Here is a 25,810-nt window from a genome sequence, read left to right as displayed (position 1 = left end):
CAGTTTTTGTCTCTTTTTAAACTGAGAAATTGCAGACTAATAATTTAGGTTCTAAAGGAGGTTTTTAAAGAAGTGAGTTAAAGAAGTTTTTAAAACAAGTTGTGAGGGAGAGGGACATGATAAATGGGATACACGGAGGAAATGGTACGGGTAAGTGTATATATATATGCATCACCATATTGAATATGTACACAGAACTCTCTGATAAAGGCAATTGATTAAAAATATACATGTTAAGTAAAAAAAGAAATGATCTTTCATTGAGCTAAAATTATTATTTGATTTTTTGTTATTTTTAATTTTTTAAATGATAATTTTTAATCAGGTAACTAAGTTCTTTTTTTTCCTTTTTATTTTTATTGTTTTTTTTTTAAACTAAGAAGACTACTGTGTTCTTATGAGAAGAATGGCTCTTAAGAAATTGAAGGTGATACCAAAGGAAGGTTACTTATTACTTTTGGACTTTGATGATGAGGACGATGACATAAAAGTTTCAGAGGAGGCTCTTTCGGAAGGTATCGCATTTCCAGTATTAATTGTGTCCTGCAGTTCATTAGACTTTACCTAGTCACCTGAAATGGAAGAAGTCTTTGTTAAGAGTTTACATATACTTCATTTCTAATTTTACCTATATCTCTCTATTCCTATATACAAGGTTTTGCAGCACATAAACCTACTCTTGGAACTATATCAGCATATGTTGAGAGAGAAGAACTTTCTTGATTTCGCCTCAAGAAAAGACATGAACATTGTTCGTATAATATGTTTGCCAAACATGAATTTATTTCATAAAACTTGCAAATAAATTATTTCCTTTCTTTTTCTATTATAACTTTTCCTTATTTACATTTCAAATATTATCCCCGTTTCTAGTTTCCACTCCAAAAAATCTCCTGTCCTCTCCCCTCTCCCCCATCTCCCCAACACATCATCTACCAATTCCTAACCCAGGTATTCCCCCATACTGGGGCATAGGATCTTTACAGGAACAAGTGTCTCTCCTCCCATTGATGCCTGACTAGTCCATCCTCTGCTACATAAGAAGCTGGAATCATATATCCCATTATTTGTTTTCATTGATTGGTGGTTTAATCCCATGGAATTGTGGGGTACTTGTTAGTTCATGTTGTTTTTTCTTTTATGGGCCTGCAAACTCCTTAAGCTCCTTAGGTATTTTCTCCAGCTCCATAATTGGGGACCCTGTGCTAAGTCCAAAGGATGTCTGTGAACATCCACTTTTTTATTTGTCAGGCATTAGCAGATCCTCTCAGGAGACAACTATATCATTCTCCTGCACCCAATCCCTTGTTGGCATCTTCAGTAGATTTGGTGGTTGTATATGGGATGGATCCCCAAGTGAGGCAGTCTCTGTATTCTTTTATTCTCAGCTCCAATCTTTGTCTCTGTAACTCCCTCCATGATAATTTGGTTCCCCATTCTAAGAAGGAACGGCATATCCACACTTTGGTCTTCCTTCTTCAGTTTCATGGGTTTTGCACATTTTACCTTGGTTATTCTGAGCTTCAGGGATAATATCCACTCATCAATGTGTGAATATCATGTGTGTTTTTTGTGATTGGGTTAACTCTCTTAGGAAGATATCATCCAGATCCATCCATTTGTATAAAAATTTCATGAATTCATTGTTTTTAATAGCTGTGTAGTAATTCATTAAGTAAATGTGCCATATTTTCTATATACATTCCTCTAAAGAGAGTCATCTGGGTTCATTTCAGCTTCTTGTTATTATACAAAAGGCTGCTATGGACAAAGTGAAGCATGTTTCCTTATTACAAGTTTGAACTTCTGGGTATAACCTTATCAGTTTATGAGGTCCCATTTGTCCATTTTTAATCTTATAGCACAAGATATTGGTAGTATTTTTTTTCAAGAATATCCCCCCTTTGCCCATGTATTCCAGGCTATTCCCCACTTTCTCCTCTATAAGTTTCAGTGTCTCTGGTTTTATGTGCAGTCCCTTGATCGACTTAGACTTGAGCATTGCACAGGGGATGAGAATAGATCAATTTACATTCTCCTACATGCGAACTGCCAATTGAACCAACACCATTTGTTGAAAATGCTGTCTCCTTTCCACTAGATGGTTTTAGCTCCTTTGTCAAAGATCAAGTGACTAAAGGTTTATTTCTCTGACTTCAGTTCTATTTCATTTATCTACCTGTCTACCACTATACCTGTACCATGTAGTGTTTATCACAATTGCTTTGTAGTGCACTTTGAGGTCAGGCATGGTGATTCCACAAGAGGTTCTTTTATTGTTGGGAATAGTTTTTCCTATACCAGGTTTTTGTTTTTTGTTGTTGTTGTTGTTGTTGGTTTTTTGTTGTTGTTGTTGTTGTTGCTTGTTTGTTTTTTTCAAATTCCAGGAGAATTTGTAAATTGCCCTTTCTAACTCAGTAAAGAATTGAGTTGGAATTTTGATGGGGATTATATTGAATCTATAAACTACTTTTGGCAGAACAGCCATTTTTACTATATTAATCCTTCCAATCCATGAGCATGGGAGTTCTTTCCATGTTCTGAGATCTTGTTTCATTTCTTTCTTCAGAGACATGAAGTTTTTATCATATATATCTTTCACTTTCTAAGTTAGAGTCACACCAAGCTATTTTATATTATTTGTGAGTATTGTGAAGGGTGAGTTTTCCCAAATTTCTTTCTCATCCTCTTTTTCCTTTGAGTAGAGAAAGGCCACTGATATGTTTGAGTTAATTTTATATTCACCTACTGCACTGAAGTCATATATATGGTTACGATTTCTCTGGTGCATTTTTGGGTCACTGATACATGCTATCATATATTCTGGAAATAGTGATATTTTGACTTCTTCCTTTCCAATTTGTATTCATTTGTTTTCCTTTTGTTGTCTAATTGCTCTGGTTAGGACTTCAACTACTATATTCAATAGGTATGAAGAAAGTGGGCAGCCTTGTCTAGTCCCTGATTTTAATGAGATTGTTTCATTTAGTTTAATGTTTCCTACTCGTTTGCTGTCTATTGTATTTTTTTTTTATGTTTAGATATGGGCCTTGAATTCCTGACCTTTCCTGGACTTTTATTATGAATGGGTGTTGTGTTTTGTCAAATGCTTTCTCAGCATCTAATGAGGTGATCATGTTGGTTTCGTCTTTGAGTTTGTTTCTATAGTGGATTAAGTTGACAAATTTCCATATATTAAACCATCCCTGCATTACAGGGATGAAGTCTACTTGACCATGATGGATGATCGTTTTGATGTATTCTTTTATTTGGTTTGCAGTGATTTTATTGAGTATTTTTGCTTCGAAATTCATAAGGGAAAATGGTCTGAAGTTTCCTTTCTTCATTGTGTTTTTGTATGGTTTGAATATAATTGTAATCTGGCTTCATAGAACAAATTCAATAGTGTTCCTTCTCTTTTGATTTTGCATAATAGTTTGAAGAGTTTTGGTATTAGGTCTCCATGTGTAAGACCCCGAAGATGGACCTCCTCTCAAGTCCAGTAAAGTCCCGGGATGAGCTGGCCAGCACCCCAATGACTTGAGAGAAATCCACACCTGATGCAAACTGCAAGAGGTTTTATTATCAGCTAGCTAAGGACAAACTCCTTCCACTGTGCAGGGCAGGGGCGTATGACTCTGAGATGTGACAGAAGAAGGTTTTTATTAGCTAGCTGAGGAATTGGGATGAGTTGGGAGGAGAGTTTGGAGGAGTTGGGAAGAGATGGGAGGAGTGTTCTTCTCTGCCCAGATGTCCTTGTCAAAACTCCAATTTTGAATCTCTAGCTGTAAGGCTCAGAAACCAAAAGGATTTTTGGTGGCTGTAGAGAACATAGAGTCTCTTTCTGGCTGTATTTTTATAAATCAGGGAAAACAATCTTGGAGAATGTCCAGGTGCTTTACCTTCCAGGGAGAAACGCTCTAAGTTGTGGTCTCACATTTCCCACTCCTTCTAGTACATAGTTCTGATCTTATAAGTTAGAAAATTAAACCTCTGGCCCAGCTGCCAAACAAAGCCAACATGAGGTCACAGCTTTAGGATATGTAAGATTGAGAACCTCAGAAGCCCATTGAATGAGACAAAAGAGCCTCTTGCCATTGGGAGGAGGGAGGGAGGGAGGTTCCTGTGCAGTGCCCACTGTGTGTGAGCAGTGCCAGGCCAGTGGGCCATGGCAGGCTGGATGCCAGAACTGGGCACATGCTGGAGGTGTGGCAGCAGGGCTTGTGAGAATCATCAGGGAAAGTCCTTTTGATCTGAGTTCAAGTTTGCCAGAATGGTGGCACCAGACCAGGACAGGTACTCCTGTTTGAAATTTATGTGGCACCAAGATGGTTTCTGGTTCGTAAGTTTTTTGTTTTTTTTTGTTTTTGTTTAAGTTTTTTATTGTGTTTCAACATTTCCAAGGCATCTTTTCTGACCAGTTGTAGGTCCTTCAAGTGAGCTAGTGGGAGTTCTGAAAAAGAAACATGAGGGTCAAACATTCCACCTGCTTCTGTTAAAGGGGGGGGGGGTCCCCAGTTGAGGAGTTCGAATGGTGTAAGTTTAAATTTCCCTGTGGTGTTCCATACTCAGAACAAGGTGAAGGGAAAAAGAGCTGCATAATCTTTTCTGCAGGTCTCTAAAACCAATTTAGTCAAGGTTTCTTTTAATGCTCTATTCATGTGTGTTTTTGAGCTTTACTAAAGTTTCTTTTATGAGTGTGGATGACATTGCATTTGGCGTATAAATGTTCAGAATTGGGAATTCATTTTGGCAAATTTTAACATTGATGAATATGAAGTGTCCCTCCTCTTTTTTTTTTTTTTTTTGATAACTTTGGGTTGAAAGTCGAATTTATTTGATATTAGAATGGCTACTCCAACTTGTTTCTTTGTAACATTTCCTTGGATAATTGTTTTCCAGCCTTTTACTCTAAGGTAATATCTGTATTTGTCCCTGAGATTTGTTTCTAGTATGCTTGGTCTTGCTTACACATCCTGTCTGTTATTCTATGTCTTTTTATTGGTGAATTGTGTCCGCTGATATTATGAGATATTAAGGAAAAGTAGTTGTTGCTTCCTGTTATTTTTGTTGTTAGAGTTGGAATGTGATTCATGTAGCTTTCTTCTTTTAGGTTTGCTTCAAGATCAATTTCTTGGTTTTTCTAGAGTGTAATTTCCCTCCTTATATTGGAGTTTTCCCATTATTATCCACTTGATGGGCTGGATTTGTTCGAGCATATTGTGTAGATATCGTTTTTTTTCACAGAATACCTTGTTTTCTCAATCTATTGTAAAATTTTTTGATGCGTCTAGTAGCCTTGTCTGGCATTTCTTTTCCCTTAGGGTCTGTATGACATCTGCCCTGGATATTATGGCTTTCATAATCTCTGGGGATAAGTTAGGTATAGTTTTGATAGGATTTCCTTTATAAGTCACTTGACCATTTTCCCTTAGTGCTTTTAATATTCTTCTTTTTCTTTTCTTTTTTTTTTATTATGCATTTGGAGTTTTGATTTCTATATGATGGAAGAAATTTCTCTTGTGGTCCAAACTATTTGGAGTTTTGTAGGCTACTTGTATATTCATAGGCAACTCTTTCTTTAGGTTAGGGAAGTTTTCTTCTATAATTTTGTTGAATATATTCACTGTCCCTAAATTTGAAAAACTTACTTGTCATTGATACCTATTATCCTTAAGTTTTGTCATCTCCTTGTGTCCTGGATTTTCTCGGTGTAAATATTTCCTTTCTAAAATCTCTTCCAAAAATTTACATGGAGAGTTTTTCCAGATAAATTCAAATCGATAGTACTTTATTAACTATTACTTATATAGAATCCTTTCAAATGTTTCTGTTTTCTATTGTTAATACAGTAAAGAGCCCAGCATTTGATAAAAATGAGAATATATCGCCTCAAGCAGAAGCAGATGAAGATATGGGGTAACATTTTCAATATTTTTTGCCAGCTCAATAGATTACTTCATAAGTAGTGTTTGTATTACCTTCACTGGAGAAGTAGATTCAGGAAGATAGCAATACAAATCAGACACTGCTATATGTTGAGTTCAAGCCCAGCTTGAGGTCCTTCAGACCTTGTGATAACAAACACATAGCAACTAGTATAATATGACCACCTGCCTGAGATCTTCCAAGATATACACACAAAGAAAAGGAGAAAAATCATGAAAATAAGAGGGGGACCATCTGGCAAGAAGAAGGGTCTCAGCAAGAGTGGGAGAGTAATGAATAAACTACTGTGGGTGTAAATGTATGAATTGGTAAAAGTAAAGGATACAAGATCACTTTGATACTCCACCATGTAATATATACATATATATATATACATACACATATATATATACATACATATACATATGTATATATATACATACATATATATATATACATACATATACATATATATATATGTATATATATATATATGTATATATATATATATATATATATATGACATTTGTTCTTAACCAAACATTATATATTTATTATAAATAATTAAAAGAAAGTTCTTTTTAAAGTTTTGTGTGGGTAAGAAAAATGCCTACCAGTCCACTATATTTCTTGCATTAATTTTTTATTTTCCTTTCTTCACAGAGATGAAGTAGACAGTATGTTGGATAAATCTGAAGGTATGTGTTTTTGGAGGTATTTGCCTGTTTTATAAAGAGGTCAGAAGAGGGCATCAGATTTCTAGACTGTATAGCAAAAGGGGATAATTTTGGGTTCACAGTAATTGTAGTTTCCTTTAAAACACATATGAGATAACTTCTCAGCAAACATTCAGAATGCAAGATTAGCTGAAGATGTAGCTCAGTGGTAAATCACCATTTAAAAGTGATGAGTTTCATCTTCAGTGGCAAAAATAAACAAACAAAAACAAACAAAGAAACAAAACAAAACAATAACAATAAAAACCCCAAACAAACCAACAAATGCACCAAATTAACAAAAATCCTACCAAACAAGCAAAACACAGTTATAAGTCTTGCAAATGAAATTTTAGGTTGTCCAGTTTGCCAAATTAACTGCAAATTGTAAAATGAGCAAGAAACCCAGTTTGCTCTTGTAAGGAAACAAGCAAAACCAGCAATAAGCATTTTAGGAGCCTAAACTTAGGCATGATTAGAGAAGAAAAAAAAAATATACAGTGGCTACCACAAGAGAACAAACCTCTCAGAGGGGCTAGAGAGATGGCTGTTTTGGTAACGTGCTTTATTTGAAAGTATATAAATTAAGGAGGGGGTCTTAAATCGGCTTTAAAAATGCAGGCTGCAACCCAGTGAAAAGTAGTTGGAGACAGCTTGCTGGCTAGCCAGGCTAGTGGCATTGGTGAGCTGCAGATTCAGAGAGAATCTGTCTCATGTTTTAAATTTGGGTAGTCAGAGGTGGTTCATGCCATAATCCCAGCAGTTGGTAACCAGGGTGAGGTCCAGGACTACAACCCTGCCTTGAAAAAAAAAAAAAAAAAAAAAAAAAAAGGAAGTTGGAATGTGATTGAGAATGCAGCAAATGTCTATTTGTCGCCCTCTTATGCATACTTATACTGGAATGTATATGCATCAGTTTTTTACAATACTCTTTATCTGATTTACACAATCCATTAAAATGATGGTTTTTGTCTTTTTGTTTTTTCTCTATGAGCAAATTGTCAATATTAAGAAAGTGTTATAATTTTGTAATCTCCACTGTATAGTACAAATAAACATCTTTCAAGAAAAATGATCAGCACACCTTAAGAGACACAAAGTCAGGGATGGAAAGATGGCTTAGAAATTAAGAGCACTTGTTGTTCTTGGACAGAACCAAGTTTTAGTTCCTAGGACCCACACAATGGCTCAAAACCATTTTTAATTCTATATCCATGGGTTTTGGAATTCTCTTCTAGTTTCTATGTGCACCACACATGCATGTTTATAAACACAAACATGCAAAAACAAATTACTTAAATAAATAAAACAATTGAAAATTACAAACAACAGCACCTTCATCTGAAACAAAGTAGGAGAGTCTTGTTTGGGATCCGTTTTATTTTAGCTTTCAAGTTAGTATTGTAAACTTGGAAAATGGAAAGCCTCTGGGTAGTAGTGGCAGCTAAAATACTACCTCCTTTTTGCTCTTCAATGACAGATGACTGATTGAGCCTTTCTCACCCTTAGTACACATGTGCAAACACTGCCAATCAGCAAGGGCCTTGGCTGAGATTGTTTTCCCGCTATCCAAACCCTGTTACCCAGTATGCTTTGTGGTAGTCATCAAGCCGAGTTCTTGTGGAAGCAAGGTTCTTGAGGAAGCATGGTAGGGAGAAGTCTCAGTAGAGGTAGTCAATTGTCTGTTGAAAGATGATTAATACTGTTTGAGCTGGGGGCCTGTGTGGGGAAGAAGGTGGAGGGGTGGAGGTGTTACTTTAGGAGTAAGGAGAGGAGGTGACCCTCACTGGACTCAGGAAGGTACTGCTTCCAGGCTCACAATCAACTTTTCCCACTTAGTTCTCTGCTGAGAAAAACAGAGAACTTCGCTAAGGGCAGGGGTTTGAACAGAATTATCTTCTAACAGAAAGCAGGAAGGCCAGGGAATTGGAGACCCTGGAAGTCTTCTTGGGGCTTGGGGAGGTGAGGAGTGAGTAAATTGGAAGTCAGTTAGTGGAGCCAACAGACTAAAACCTTCTTTTAGCTGCTGCTGCCTGCCAGGAATTCATTAAAAACGAACTGAAAACCAGTCTTCATTTACCTCTACCTGTTGTTAAAAGGGCAGATTCCCGAAATTTCTATGTATAGGCTCCAATTGCCTCAAAATACAGAGGCTCCTCTCAGCCTCAGAAGTGCTGGGACTTCAGACATAATTCAGGCCAGGTTGTTGTTATTTATTTGTTGTTTTGGTTTAGGACAGTAAGCTCTAACTCTATATCTCAGGATTGTCTGAAACCTCACCTGCAGCTTTGACTGGCCTTGAAACTGAAGTCCCCAGCCTTACAAATGTACCTGGGCCTGAGGAAATATGTGTTCTTTATTTTTTATATTTAAATTTTTGTTTGTTTGTTTGTTTGTTTGTTTGTTTGTTTTTATTCCTTTTTTCCTTGTTGAAGATTGAAACCAGAGCTTCTTGCTGTAGCAGTAAAATATTTTTCCAGCCAGAAAAACTTTATATTTTAGATCTGCTTTAGATTTGTATTATGATGAAAAAAATTGAGGAGCTTGGTTATGATAAAAGCAACCATGATTTCATTTGGAGATTGAGATGCAAACACATTTACTCTAATTTATCAAAACCCTAGCAACAATGGGACCAAAATTTAGATCATCCTGTGATTGCATGTAAACCCACTTGAAGTCACAGTTAAAGCCATCATATTATGTGTGTGTGTGTGTGTGTGTGTGTGTGTGTGTGTGTGTGTGTGTGTGTGTGTTTATTTACATTTCAAATATTAGTCATTTCCTGGTTTCACCCCAGAAATTCCCTTTACCATTCCACCCTCCCTCTGCTTCTATGAGCATGTTCCCCCACCCACCAACACCCATGTCCCTGCTCTGGTATTTGCCTACACTGGGACACCAAACTTCACATGACCAAGGACCTCTCCTCTCACTGATGTTTGACAAGGACATCCTCTGCTATGTATTTAGCTGGAGCCATGGTCCCCCTCTTTGTTTGCTGGCTTCGTCCCTGAGTGCTCTGGGGGGAGGGGGGTGGTCTGCTTGGTTCATATTATTGTTCTTCCTGTAAGATTACAAACCCCTTCAGCTCCTTCAGTCCTTCCTCTAACTCCTCCACTGTGGACCCCATAATCAGTCTGATTGTTGGCTGTGAGCATGAGCCTCTGTTTTTGCCAACCTCTGGCAGAGCCCCTAAGGACACAGCCTTATTAGGCTCCTTTCAGCAATCATTTGTTGGTATCCACAATAGTGACAGGGTCTGGTGTTTATATACGGGATGGATCCACAGGTGGGGCAGATTCTGAATGGTAGTTCCTTCAGTCTCTGCCCTGCACTTTGTCTCCATATTTCCTCCCAGTAGTATTTTGTTCCCCATTCTGAGAAGGACGGAAACATGCACACTTTTTTCTTCCTTCTTAAGGTTTATGTGGTCTGTGAATTACATTTTGGGTATTCTGAACTTTTAGGATAATATCCACTTATCAGTGAGTGCATACCATATTTTTTCCTTTGGGATTGTGTTACCTCATACAGGATGATATACTTTAGACATATCCGTTTGCGTGTGAACTTCCTGAAGTCATTTTTTCTTTATGGTCACTATACATTTTTATCACTATTTCTCTATAATACAGCTTGAGGTCAGGGATGATTCCCCCTGAAGTTCTTTTATTGTTGTGAATAGTTTTACAATATCCTGGATTTTCGTTATTCCAAATGATTTTGCATATTGCTCTTTCTATCTTTATAAAGAATTAAGTTTGAATATTGATGGAGAGGGCATGGAATCAGAGCTTACTTATGGCAAGATAGACATTTTTACTAAATTATTTGGGACACCAATCTATGGCCATGGGAGATCTTTCCATCTTCTGAGAATTTCAATTCTATCTTCAGAGACATGAAGTTCTTGTCCTACAGAACTTTGACTTGCTTTTTTCGTGTCACACCAAGGTATTAAAATATGAGACTATTGTGAAGAGTGTTGCTTCCATAACTTCCTTTTCAGCCTGTTTATCCTTTGAGTAGAGGAAGGCTACTGATCTATTTGAGTTAATTGTATATCCAATCACTTTGCTAAAGTTGTTTCTCAGGCTTAAGGGTTCTTTAGAGGATTTTTTTGGGGTCACTAAATATACTATCTTATTACCTATTAATAGTGATATTTTCATTTGTTCTTTTCCAATTTTTAACTTTTTGACCTCTTTTTGTTGTCTATTTAATCTGGCTAGAACTTCTAGTACTATAGTGAATAGGTAGGGAGAGAGTGGGAAGCCTTGTCATATATTAGTGGGATTGCATCGAGTTTCTCTCCATTTATTTTGATGTTGGATCCTGGTTTGCTACTATGTTTAGTTATGGGCCTTGCTTTCTGAATCTATCCAAGACTTCATCATGAAGGTGTGTTGATTTTTTTTTAAATGATTCCTCAGCGTCTAATGAGATAATACTGTGTTTTTTTCCTTGAGATTCTTTACATATTGGATTACATTGATGGATTCCCATATATTGAACCATTCCTGTATCCCTGGGATGAAGCCGCTTGATCATGAAGGATGATCATTTTGATGTGTTCTTGGATTGTGTTTAACAGGATGTTATTGAGTATTTTTGCATCAATATTTATTTAGTTAAATTGGTCTAAAGTATCCTGTCTTCATTGGGTTTTTGTATGGTTTGGGTATAAGAGTAAATGTGGCTTCATAGAACAAATTAAGTAGTGTTCATTTTCTTTTGTTTTTGCATAATAGATTGAAGATTGTTGGTATTGGTGTTTCATTGAAAGCCTGATAGAAATCTGTACTAAACCCATCAGATACGGGGCTTTTTTTTTTTTTTTTGAGGGGGGAGCTCTTAATGACTGCTTCTATTTCTTTGGGGATTATGGGAGAGTTTACAGGGTTTATCTCAACCTGATTGAAATTTAGTACCTGACATCTGTCTAGATAATTGTCCAATTCATCCAGATTTTCCACTTTTGCTAAGTTACAGGCTTATATAGTAGGATCTGATGATTTTTTTGGATTTACTAAGTATCTGTTGTTATGTCTCCCTTTTCATTACTGGTTTTGTTAATGTTGATATTTTCCCTGTGCCCTGTAATTAGTCTGGCTTATGTTTTATCTATCTTGTTGACTTTCTCAAAGGTCCAGCTCCTAGTTTGTTTGATTTTATGTTATAGTTCCTTTGTTTCCACTTGTTTGATTTCAGCCCTGAGTGTGATTAGTTCCTGCCTTCAACTCCTCTTGGGTGAATTTCCTTCCTGTTATTCAAGGGGTTTTAGGTGTGCTGTCAACCTACTACTGTATCTTCTCTCCAGTTTCTATTTAGAGGCATTCAGAGCTATGAGATTCCCTTTAACACTGCTTTAGTTGTGTTCCACAACTTTCAGTATGTAGTAACTTCATTTTTTTTTAAACTCTAAAAAGTCTTACATTTATTTTTTTTTTATTTCTTCCCTACCTGATTTATCACTGACTGGATTTTTGTTCACCTTCTACGTGTACATGGGTTTTCAATTATTTATATTATTATTTCAGATCAGCCTTAGTCCTTGGTGATTAGATAGGATGTATGAGATTATTTGGATATTTTTATATCTGTTGAGGCATGTTTTGTGACTGATTATATTGTTAATTTTGGAGAAGGCGTCATGAGGTGCTGAGCAGAATGGACAATTTTTGTTCTAGAATAAAATGTTCTATAGATATCAACTAATGTATTTGTTTCATAACTTCTGTTAGTTTAACTGTGTCTTTTTTTAAATTTTTCTTTCCAGGATCTTTCCATTGATGAGGAGGGTTGTTGAAGTCTTCTGCTATTATTGTGTGTGGTGCAATGTGCATTTTGAGCTGTACTAAAGTTTCTTATATGAATATGGATGCCATTGCATTTGGACTATAAATGTTTAGAATTGAAAATTCATCTTGGTAAATTTTAACTTTGATGAATATGAAGTGTCACTCCTTGTCTTTTTTGATAACATTGGGTTGAAAGTCAAATTTATTTGATATTAGAATGGCTACTCCAAATTTGTTTCTTTGGAACATTTGCTTAGAAAATTGTTTTCCAGCCTTTTACTGTAAGGAAATGTCTGTCTTTGTCCCTGAGGTTTGTTTCTGGTATGCTGGGTCTTGCTTACACATCCAGTCTGTTTGTCTATTTCTTTCTAATTGGTGAATAGAATATGGTGATATTAAGAGATACTAAGACAAAGTCTTTGTTTCTTCCTGTTATTTTTGTTGGAATTTTGTTCATGTAGCTATCTTCTTTTAGGTTTACTTCAAGATTAATATCTTGCTTTTGCTAGCATGTGATTTCCCTCCTTATATTGGAGTTTTCCCTTTATTATCCCTTGAAGGGTTTGGTTTGTTCAAAGGTATTGTGTAAATATTGTTTTTTCACGGAATACCTTGTTTTCTCAATCTATGGTAAAATAGTTTTACTGCATATTATAGCTTTGGCTCTTATTTCTGCTCTCTTAGTGTCTGTATGATATCTACCGTGGATCTTATGGCTTTCATAGTCTCTGGGGAGAAGTTAGGTGTAATTCTGATAGGAATTCCTGTATATGTTACTTGACCATTTTACCTTACTGCTTTTAATATTCTTTCTTTGTTTTGTTCATTTGGTGCTTTGATTAATATATGATGGCAGGGATTTTTGTTTTTGTTGTTGTTTTTCTGGTCCAAACTATTTGGAGTTCTGCATGCTTCTTGTATGTTCATGGACATCTCTTTCATTAGGTTAGGAAAGGTTTCTTTTATAGTTTTGTTGAAGATATTCACTGGCCCTATAATTTGGAAATCTTACTTCTCATCTACACCTGTTATCCTTATGTTTTTTCTTCTCCTTGTGTCCTAGATTTCCTGGATGTACTTAATTTTACTTAATTTTTAAAATCTGTTTCAAAAACTCAAAATGGGCAGTTTTTCCAAAGAAATTCAAATTGATAGTACTTTATTAACTATTACTAATATTGCATACTTTCAAATGTTTACATTTTCTATTGTCAATACAGTAAATAATCCAGCAATTGGTAAAGATGAAAATATATCGCCTCAAGTAAAAGGAGATGAAGACATGGGGTAATATTTTCAATTCTTTTTCTTTTTTTCTCTTTTTTCTTTCTTTCTTTTTTTTTTTTTTTGCCAGTTCAATAGAGTACTTCAAAAGTAGTGTTTGTGTTACCTTCACTGGAAAACTAGATTCAGGAAGATCAGCATTTCAATGTCAGATGCTGATATATGTTAAGTTCAAGCCCAGCTTGGGATCCTTTAGACTTTGTGATCACAAACACATAGGAACTCATACAATAGGACCACCTGCATGTGATCTTTGACACACTCAAAGAAAAGGAGAAACATCATAAAAATAAGTAGGGGACTATCTGGGGGAAAAAAGGGTCTTGGCAATTGTGGGAGAGTTATGAATAAACTCCTTGTGGGGTGTAAACCTATGAATTGTTAAAAGTAAATAATCCAAGTTTAAGTTGGTAGTCCACCATATATTTTATATGCATATGACATTTGTTCCAAACCAAACATTATATATTTATTATAAAAAATTAAAGAAGGTTCTGTGTAAAGTTTTGTGTGTGGTAAAAAAAATGGCCTACCAGTCTACTATATTTCTTGCTTTAATTTTTTATTGTTCTGTCTTCACAGACATGAAGTAGGCAGTATGTTGGATAAATCTGGAGGTATGTGTTTTAGAAATATTTCCCTGTTTCTTGAAGAGGCCAAACGAGGGAAACAGATCTCTATAGAACCTATAGCATAGGGGGATAATTGTAGGCTTCACAGAAATTATAGTTTTCGTTAAAAAATACACACAGATAACTTCTCATCCAACATTCAAAACTAAAGATTAACTAAAGATGTAGCTCAGTGGTAAAGCACCATTAAAAGTTATAAATTTCATCTTCAGTGGTGAAAACAAAAACAAAAACAAAAAACCAGCAAAAAAAAACAAACCCAGCAAATTAAAAAAAAAAAAAAAAAAAAAAAAAAGCACCAGAGAAACAAAACACAGCAATAAGACTAGTAAATGAAATGTCAGTTCGTCCAGTGTGCCAAATTAGCTGCAAATTGTAAAGTGAGCAAGAAAACCAATTTGCTGTTGTAAGGAAACAAGCAAAACCACCACTAAGCATTTTTGGAGCCTAAACTTAGGCATGATTAGAGAAATAGAAAAAGAAACCAAACAAACAAAAAACAAACAAACAAAAAATTGCAGTGTCTATAGCAACAGAACAAACCTTGAAGAGTGGCTAGAGAGATGGCTGTTTTAGTAAAATGTTTTTCTTGAAAATAAAAGTGGGGGCCTAGAATCCACTTCTAAAATGCAGGCTGCCAACCAGTGCTGAGTAGGTGGAGACAGCTTGCTGGCTAGCCGAGGTAGTGGCATTGGTTAGCTGCATATTCAGAGAGAACCTATCTCAAGTTTTAAGTTGGGTCAGTCAGTGGTGGCACATGCCTTAATCCCAGACGTTGGGAGGCAGAGGCAGGGAGATTTTTGATTTTGATGCCACCAAGGTATACAGGGTGAGTTCCTGGTTAACCAGAGCTATACAGATAAACCCTGACTTGAAAAAAAAAAACTGAAAATGAAAAAGAAATTTGGAATATAATTGAGAATAAAACAGATGTCTATATCTGGCCTCCTTATGCACCCATATACTGAAATGTATACACTCCATTTTTATCCTGAAACTATTTATGATTTACACAATCCATTAAAATTATGTTTTTTTTGTTGCTGTTTTGTTTGTTTGTTTGTTTGTTTTTCTGTTTCTGGAAATAGACAACATTAACAAAGTCATTTTTTATACTCTCCATTATATAGTAAAATTAAACATCTATCGTGAGAAATGGTCCAGCACACCTTAAAACACACACAGGATAGGAATGGAAAGATGGCTTAGAAATTAAGAACACTTGTTGCTTTTGTACAGAACCAAGGTTTAGTTCCTAGAACCCACATAATTCTCAAAATCATTTTAATTCTAGATCCAGGGATTTTGGCATCCTATTCTAGTTTCTAGGGGAACTAGTCATACATGTTATATAAATACAAACATGCAAAAACACTTTAGTTTAAAAAAAAAACCAAAAAAAAAAAAAGAAACAAAAAAACAAAACAAACAAACAAACCAAAAAACAATGTAGAGTTACATAGAACAGTCCCTTCATCTGAAACAAAGTAGGAGAGTCGTCTTTGGAGTTCATTTTATTTTAACTTTCAAGTTAGTATTGCAAACTTAGAAAATGGAAAGCCTCTGGGTAGTAGTGGAAGTTAAAATACTACCCGCTTTTTGAAGCTTTAATCACAGATGACTGAAAGAGCCTCTCTTACCCTTAGTACTCATGTGCAAACACAGCCAATCAGCAATGGGCTTGGCTGAGATTATTTTCCTGCTGTTCAAACCCTGTTACCCAGTATGGTGGCTACAAAGAGTTCTTGAGGAAGCAAAATTCTTGAGGAATCATGGTAGGATGAAGTCTCAGTGGAGGTAGTCAATTGTCTGTTGGTTAATCCTGGTTCAGCTAGGGGTCTGGGTGGGGATGAAGGTGGAGTTTTGGAGGTGTTTCTTCAGGAGTAATGAGATTAGGTGACCCTCACTGGACTCAGGAAGTTGCTACTTCCAGGTTCACAATCGACCTTTCCCACTTAGGCCTCTGCTGAGAAAAACTGAGAACTTCACTGTAAGTGCAAGAGTTTGAACAGACTAGCTCCTAGCAGAAATCAGGAAGGCCAAGGAAATGGAGACCCTGAAAGTATTCTTGGGGACTGGGGATGTGAGGTGTGAGTAAACTGGACTTCACTTAGTGGATGAAACAGACAAAACCCTCTTCTGTGCAACTGCTTCCCACCAGGAATTTATTAAAAAGAAACTGAAGACCAGTCTACATTTTAACGTGTTGTGAAAATGCCACATTGCCGAAATTTCTATATATAGGTTCCAAACTGCCTCAAATACTAGAGGCTTCTCTCAGCCTCAGAAGTGCTGGGAATTCAGACATAATTCAGACCAGGCTGTCTTTATTTATTTGTTGTTTTGGTTTAGGAAAGTAACCTCTAGCTCTATATCTCAGGATTGTCTGAAACCTCAATTGCAGCCTGGACTGGCCTTGTACCTGAAGTCCTCAGCCTCAGAAATGTAATGGGGCCCGAGGAATCATGCCTTCTTTATTTTTTATATCTAAATTTTGGGGGTTTTTATTTTTCATTCCTGAAGATTGAAACCAGAGCTTCTTGCTGTAGCAGTAAAATATTTGTCCAGCCAGGAAGAATTTTATATTTAAGATTTGTCTTAGATTTGTATTGTGATGAAAAAGGTTGAGGAGCTTGGTTGTGATAAGAGCAACTATGGTTTTATTTGGAGATTGAGATGCAGACACATTTACTCTAATTTATCAAAAAACTAGCAGGAATGGGAAAAATTTAGATCATCCTGTGATTAGATGTAAACCCACCTGAAGACACAGTTAAAGCCATCTGTGTGTGTGTGTGTGTGTGTGTGTGTGTGTGTGTGTGTGTGTGTGTGAGTGTGTATGTATTTATTTACATTTCAAATATCAGCCATTTCCTGGTTTAATCCCAGGAAATCCCTATTCCATTTGACACTTGCTTTGTTTCTATGAGCCTGTTCCCTCACCCACATACTCCACCTCCCTACCCTGGCATTTGCCTACACTGGGGCATGGAGCTTTCACAGGACCAAGGACCTCTCCTCCCACTGATGTCTGACAATACCATCCTCTGCTCTATATGCCGCTAGAGTCATGGGTGCCCCTCTTTGTTTGGTGGCTTAGTCCCTGAGTGCTCTGGTCTGTCTGCTCGGTTCATATTGTTGTTCTTCCTGTAAGGTTGCAAACCCCTTCAGCTCCTTCAGTTCTTCCTCTAACTGCTCCCCTGGGGACCCCATGATCAGTCTGATTGTTGGCTGTGAGCATCAGCCTCTGTTCTTGCCAAGCCCTGGCAGAGCCTCTCAGGAGACAGTCATATTATGCTCCTATCAGCAAGCACTTGTTGGTATCCACAATAGTGACTGTGCCTGGTTTCTGTATATGGGATGGATCCAAAGGTTGGACAGAATCTGGATGGTCATTCCTTAAGTCTCTGCCCTGATCTCCACATTTCCTATCAGGAATATTATGTTCCCCATTCTAAGAAGGACTGAAACACCTACACTTTTGTCTTCCTTCTTCTTCAGCTTCATGTGGTCTGTGAATTACATTTTGGGTATTCTGAGCTTTTAGGGTAATATCCACTTATCAGTGAGTGCATACCATGTTTTTTTTTCCTTTGAGATCACACAGGATGATATATTTTAGATCTCTCCATTTCATGAAGGCATTGTCTCTGTACCATTACCATACATTTTTGTATCACTATTTCTGCATAATACAGCTTAAGGTCAGGGATGATTCCCCCTGAAGTTCTTTTATTGTTGAGAATAGTTTTGGGATATTCTGGAGTTTTGATATTCCGAATGGTTTTGCATATTGCTCTTTCTGTCTCTACGAAGAATTGAGTTTCAATTTTGATGGAGAGTGCATGGAATCTGTAGATTGCTTTTGGGAAGACAGCCATTTTTACTAACTTAATCTATGACCATGGGAGACCTTTCCATCTTCTGAGATTTTTCAGTTTCTTTCTTCAGAGACTTGAAGTTCTTGTCATAGAAATCTTTCACCTGCTTGGTTTGAGTCACATCAAGGAACTATAATTTGTGACTTTTGAAAGGTGTTGTTTCCATAATTGCCTTTCATCCTGTTTATCTTTTGAGTAGAAGAAAGGTACTGTTTTGTTTGAGTTAATTGTATATCTAGCCACTTTGCTGAAGTTGTTTTTCAGGTTTATGGGTTCTCTGATGGAATTTTTGTGGTCACTTAAGTATACTATTTTATTATCTGCTAATAGTGATATTTTGATTTATTCCTTTCCAATTTTTATTCCTTTGACCAATTTTTGTTTTCTAGTTGCTCTGTCTAGAACTTGTAGTACTATAGTGAATTGGTAGGGAAAAAGTAAGAAGCCTTGTCTAGTCCTGTCTTGTCTTATTTTAGTGGAATTGCATCAAGTTTCTTTCCATTTAATTTGATGTTGGCTTCTGGTTTGCTTCTATATTTAGGTATGTGCTTAAAATTCTTAATCTATCCAAGACTATTATCATGAAGGTTTGTTGAATTTTTTTCAAATAATTTCTCTTCATCTAGTGAGAACTGTGTGTGAATTTGCTTCAATATATGTGTGCATGTTTGGATGTGTGTGTCTGTGTGTGTGTGACAGATACATATATATGTATCTGATGAATCCGATTGTTTCATAACTTCTCATTAGTTTCACAGTGTCTCTTTTTCATTTCTTTTTTTTCCAGGACCTCTGCGTTGCTCAGAGTGGGGTGTTGAAGTTTCTCACTATTATTATATGGGGTACAATATGTACTTTGAGTTCTAGTAAAATTTCTTTATGAATTTGGTTGCCCTTGTATTTGGAGCATAGATATTCAGAATTGTGAGTTCATCTTTGATGAATTATCCTTTGATAAGCATGAAGTAACATTACTTACCTTAAAAAACAAAAAAAAGTACTTTGTGAACCTCCTCTTTTCACAGTAGGCCCTCTTGACTACTGAGGCTTTTTTTGTAACAGCTTTGAAGGAATTTTAAAAGGAAAAAAAAATAGATGTAAACAATTTCACAGTTCCATGTACTCATAGCTAAGTGATATGTATACAAAATTCTGTACATGAAACATATTTTCATTGATCCAGTGCTAATTTTATATTAAGTCAGTTTCTTTTCTAGGAGTCTTCTGTGCTTCCTTCTTTATATGGCACAGTGCAAAACTGAATTCTTTAATGTAACCCTTATAACTTATTTTTAAATTTTATGTTATGGTTATTGTTTTTTTTTTTCTTTCACGTGTGTATGTGCACAACTAGTGTGTCTTGTACCTGAGGAAGCCAGATGAAGGCCTTGAATCCCCTGAAACTGAAGTTATAGGTAGTGAGCCACCTTGTGGGTTTTGGTACTCCAATCTCAGAAAGCTGGAAGGGAACCAGTGCTCTTAACTGCTGAATCATCTCTCCAATCCCTTCATTGTTTTTTTTTTCTTTTTATGAAATGAATTATGTAACTGTAAGTGGAAGACAACTTACTAAACAATGAGAGAATGATACTCAGATTCTAAAGTATCTGTTTTAAATTATATGTAACTGAATGCTAAGTGAGCTTTCTCAGAAGACAGTAACTTGTCTTTGAGATATGGTGTCATTATGTAGTTCAGGCTGGCCTGCATTTTCCTATTTAACCTATGCAGTCTTTACACTGGAAATCTCCTGCTTAAGCTTCCAATACTAGGATCATACACACAAAAAAAAAACATCTTTACATGGCTTACTAAACAATGCTCCTAATACCTATTTTTGGACTTATTTATGTGTATTAGTGTTTTGCTTACAGTTATATATGTGCACCACATGTGTACCTGTTGTTCAGATATCAGTTGATTATTTCAGATACCTGGAACTGGAGTCAGATAGTTGTGAGCCACCATATGAGTGCTAGACACCAAACCTATGTCCTTTGCAAAGAACAGGAAGTACTCTTAACTGCTGAGCCATATCTCTACCCCCATGAAACAATATTATATTTTTAAAAAATAATATTTTGCTTCTTTCAAGTTACCCATTTTACCAAATTATTTTTTTTCAACTGAAGGATTTGCTCTATTTAGAGGAGGCAGAATAATCATTTAATAATCTGATTTTGTCTAGTACTATGTATGGTGAGAATATTAAACATGTACACCGAAATATAGCTTCATCCTAGTTAGTGAAAGCTAACTGTGCATGCTAGAAAGGTACTAAACATTTTCTGAAGCATTACAATTTTCATGAACTGCAGCAGTTACTGATCAAAAGTTCCTACCATAATTTTCTTCAAGTGTTTTTTTAAAGGATATGTTCTGAAATATAATTACCAATTCACTTTAGAAATAATTTTATTTTGATTAAAAAAAACTTGGAGATCATTGTTTTAAACATAGATTTTAACATTTTTATCTATTTTTATTTATATAGGTATTTTGCCTATAAGTATGTCTGTGAGTCATATACATATGTACCTGGTGCATGCAGAATTTAGAACAGGGCATCACATCCCCTGGAACTGGAGTTGGAGATATTTGTGCACATTATGTAGGTGCTAGGAATCAAACGCAGGTTTGATTCTGACAGGGTCTCATTTGTAGCTCTGACTGTCCTGGAACTCAGTATGTTGACCAGGTTAACCTGGAACACACAAATATCTCTCTGCCTTTTCCTCCAGAATACTAGGATTAACATGGGAACCAATATGACCGGTTGCCCTCTTATTTTAATTGAATATTTTAAACAATGGGTCTAACAGTTCTACAGTCAAGTTTGTTCTTTCAGTTGCATCATCTTTTTTAGATTTGGAAAAGAATTAGCCTTTATTAAAAGTGTTTCCCTATGAAGAATTAAGTATACTTTTGATCCTTTTTTTTGTGCATTTGTTCTTTTGAAAACTGTTCTTGAAGCTCAAAATTATTTTCCTTACAGAAATTAAAATTCAGATAAGATTAGATATTTCTTATCCAAAATACATGGACTGTTTTTTTCTATGTTGTGGAACATTTCTGTAGACTTTACAGGTTGAACATCCTTCATCTGAACATACCAAACCCTAAGTATTCTAAAGTATGAAGCATGTTTGTGATATCTATCATTTAATTTTAAGTTTCCATAGCATTATTGAATGAAATTTATCTATATCTATTTTTACTTGAATACATGGAATCATCTAATTTTTCTTCAAAATGACTCTTTATTTTTAATATAGATGACATTTATAAGACGCTTCACATAAAGAGAAAATGGATGGAAACTTATGTCAAAGAATCTTTCAAATGCAGCAACCAGAAATTAGAAAGATTTTGCAAAACGAACGAACGAGAGAGGTAGAGTTGTTATATTTGTAGGGTCAAATGTGTATCATTTTAAAAATTATATGTGGCTGAAGTTTAAAAAAAATTATATCATGTCTGATTCTTTAGTAAAAATGTGTGGCTTTGATTTTGTCTAAACAGTTAACCCTATAACATCATGCCTTCAAGCAAACTAAATCTAATTCATAGAAATCTATGAAAATTTTATTTTCTGCTTTAAGTCAATGTTAATGAGATTTAAATTTTAATTTACATTCATTGTGGAAATACAGAAGTCTTGCACATAGTCTTAGGAATGTAATTTATGGATTATTATGTTTAACAATATTCAAAAGGAACAACTACAATTACATATGCAGACAATTTGTATATTTTATTTGACATGTTTTGCACTGTCTTTACTAAGGCAATGTATGAAAAATAAATTAGAACTTATATTTGGTAGAAAATAATGAAAAAAAAACACATTGAAATATAATTAAATTTTGTACATGTATATATATATATATATATATATATATGTGTGTGTGTGTGTGTGTGTGTGTGTGTGTGTGTGTGTGTGTTACGTGTGTGTTGTGTGTGTTTATATTTCTTTAATTTTGAAAAGCTAAAACGTAAATGAAAACCTCTCTGATAATATGTTAGGGGAAAAATCTATAATGATTTCCCATTAGATATTTTATACTGCTATTTTTCTTTTTATAGTATGAAATGTTCAATTGAATTTGTTCTGAGTGTTCTTTTTCATATTGGTATGAAATGTGCCTGCTTTTGTTACTGTGCTTTACAGGAAGAACATCAACAACAAATTTTGTGAGCAGTATATAACTACATTTCAGAAGTCTGATATGGATGTACAGAAATTCAATGAAGAAAAAGAAAAATCAGTGGTTGGTACCATAAAAAAAACTTAATATTTAACCTAGTATTACTAAGTAGGAATGGAACAACTAGCCTTGAGTTGAGCATATGAAACTAAATTAAGTTCCATTATCTATCTATCCTTGCTTCTGTTCTAGTCTTACTGAGATATAAACTATTGATTGCATACTATATCAATGAAAACGACTAGGCATTTTATGGTATACCAGATCATAAGTTTTCAAGAGGCAGACATTTGCAGAAAGATCAAGAGATGATTACCAGTGACTACAAAAAAAAAAAAAAAATAAAACAAAAAAAAAACAAAAAACAAAAAAAACCACAATATATCAGAGTTCAAAGAAGAGAGAAAGCTTATTTATTGGTTTCACCTGGACTCTGTTGTTTATATTAAAAAACCAACTCAATTTGGTAAATCAGTTCTTACAGTCCTAAATTTAGTAAAGATTTAGTAATAACAGAGGATGGAAACAAACAATCTCAACAGCCCTGGAAGAATTTTCCTGTGGAAGAATATCAGCAAACAATTTTAGATCACGTCTCCATTACTCTACCTGTAGAGTCATCACCTGGTTTCCAAGTAAGATCTGAGACAACGATAATCATATTAACCATTTTATTTTATTTACTGGTTAATAGTTTGGAAAGTATTCAATTTGAAAGGAACAGCAAATTCATTCTTGCCTCAGAAGGCATTGAGGAACCTGCCATTATGAGTCAGTTCTGGAAAGAGATAGGAACTAAAGATAAATAATAAATACTCCAATTGAAGACAGTTTTTAAACATTGGACTCTGGATGACATTTCAAGGGAAAGTGATCATCCCTGTAAATAAGGAGTCTAAAGACAGAACAGCAGGGTACTTCAAGATTTGTAATTCTGCATATGGCAGCTGGTGAGAGGGAGCCAGTAAAGGAAGAGAACCACTGGTAGAAAGAAAACTACCATGAGTGAAGGAAAGTTTTAAAGAAGAAAAGATCCCTAAATGTGTCATATGCTGCATGTGGGCCCAATAAGATTGATTTACAGGGCTGGAAGATGGTTTAATTGGTAATCTTTCTCCCGTGTAGGCATGGAGACCCCAGCTTATATTCCCTGCATTGGGATGAATGCCCACACCACCACCACCAACAACAAAATAAACAACAACAAACTAGCAACACTAAAAACAAACCACCACCACAACAACAAAAAAAAGTTGGTGTGGTTGTGAGCATTTTAAAACAACCAATCTCAGATTTAGTTCAGAGAAAAGAAGATCTCCAGATCTTTGTAGCCACCAGGTGTAGCATAAATGATGAGCTCTAGGTTTAGTGAGATTCTGTCTCTGAAACAGTACTGTGAAATCAAAGATGACACCCAATATTAACCCTTTGTCTCCAAATGTATGCAGGTGCACTTTTTTTAAAGATAAGCATTGCAAATTAGAGGTAATTTTACTTAATTATGATGATTTGAGTACAAATGTGAGGTAAAAAATTGATCACAGTGAATAAAGGGCAAAACAGGATTGTAGTAGCCCAAGGTGAAAAGGTGTAAAGGGCTTGTCTTAATTTTTTTTTAAATGCAAATTATCATGGTTGTGCGCAACCCTAAAGAATACAATGAGAACTTTATGTTACTACTTCTATGTGTTGCTTGAGATTGGAATCTAGAGAAAACCAATCTAAGCTTCCAAGACTAGGATTTTACCGAGTTCATGTATACATGGTGCATGCCTATAAACATAAGAACTTGGGAGGCTAAGGCCAGTCTGTGCATTATGAAAAACTCTTTCACATTAAAAAAAAATTCCTACCCCACAATTGGTAGCATAATGTTATTTCATATTATTGTAAATATATATATATATTTAGTCAAAATAGTTGTTAAAATTTTAAATCAGTTGGAAAACTATACCTTTTAACTTTCATATAGAATTATTTTTGCTCACATAAATGTTTTAGTATTAGATATACATTTAGTGTTTTATTGTTAGACTAACATGCATGTTGCATGGCAGTAACAACAAAAATAAACAGAATTGTTATACTAAGGTTTTCCTTTTACATTTGTAGAATAGTTGTCAAAAAGAACAACAAGCATTGAAACTGTCCAAATGTAGTCAGAACCAGACCCTGGAAGCAGTTAAAGAAATGCATGAGAAGTCCATGGAGGTATGTTGCACATGGTCCATAAAATGACCTTAGGAATCTAAATATGTTTTAATAATCATAAAGTTTTAACTACTTATTATTTTGAATTATTTCTTACTGAAATGACTGCTATTATCCATAAAATCCTAATGGCTTTGTATGAATTATTAAAGTTATGAAATGATAAAATGGGAATTTGACCTCAGATGTACCTCATACTTTAATAACACTATAATTATCCTGCTTTATTAAACATAACCCTAACACTAACCCTAATCCTAATCCTGACCTTAACCTTTACCCTATACATCATCTGCACAGAATCTTTCATATTTGTATCCTTGGGAATTTATTTAATAAGAGGTACTTTTCTGTTTTAGGTTTTGATGAACTTGGGGACCAAGTACTAAGATATGCTTTTTGGTGTAGATGGTGAACTGAGAAAAAAAAATGTCTATGTTTGAAAGAGCCATCATGGAGAATAATCTGAAGTTCTCTTCTACTTTCCCATCTTCAGAAAAATGAAGCATGAAAAATTTTCACTTGCTGGTATATATATATAAAACAAATAAAAAAATCTCTAACTTTTTTGTTTCCTATGAAACAGAGTTTTAAAGTTTCTTTAATCCTTGTTATTCTGATGATTCTGAGAAGGAAGTTAATCCCAGTGATGTGATTACAAAGTTAACTAGCAGTTATACCTTTAGAGTTAAAATAGAACTTCTTTATTTTTAAATATCTTTAATCATTTTCTTGTTTAAGTATAAGTGCATCTTTATATTAACTTCCAAAGGAAATCTAAATGAATATGTGAATGGTATATAGTCCCGTGGACTGAAATTCCACACACTAATATAGTTGAATCATTTATAATTTATTCTTATACTTTTTTTAAAGTCGAGATTTTATTCTTCTCCTAGTTCCCCCTCTTACTGTTCCACACCCCATATCTCCTGCCTATATGCCCCCATGCTCCCAGGGCCCCAAGCCCACAATCCCCATCTCCAAGAGTATGACACCACCATCCTGTCCCCTCTCCACCAGACCTCCCTGCTCCCTGGGGCCTGAAGTCCCTTGAGGATTAGATGGACCTCATCTGACTGAGTCCAGACCTGGCAGTCCTTTTCTGTATATGTGTTGGTGGCTTTATATCATCTGGTGTATGAA

General features: G+C 35.3%; 1 pseudogene across 1 annotated transcript; it reads left to right on the top strand.

The window, feature by feature from the left end:
• Window positions 1-397: 397 nt before the first annotated feature.
• Window positions 398-25,053, top strand: Gm20923 (annotated as a pseudogene). The gene is made up of 7 exons (XR_003953257.1): window positions 398-515; window positions 5,853-5,919; window positions 6,592-6,626; window positions 21,521-21,638; window positions 22,417-22,516; window positions 24,566-24,664; window positions 25,024-25,053. The product of XR_003953257.1 is annotated as a predicted gene, 20923 (transcript).
• Window positions 25,054-25,810: the final 757 nt, after the last annotated feature.

This window comes from Mus musculus, chromosome Y (genome assembly GCF_000001635.26).
Source record: "Mus musculus strain C57BL/6J chromosome Y, GRCm38.p6 C57BL/6J".
Classification (NCBI taxonomy): Eukaryota; Metazoa; Chordata; class Mammalia; order Rodentia; family Muridae; genus Mus; species Mus musculus.
The sequence above is the reverse complement of the archived record's forward strand: the minus strand, read 5'-3'. Positions and strand labels throughout refer to the sequence as shown.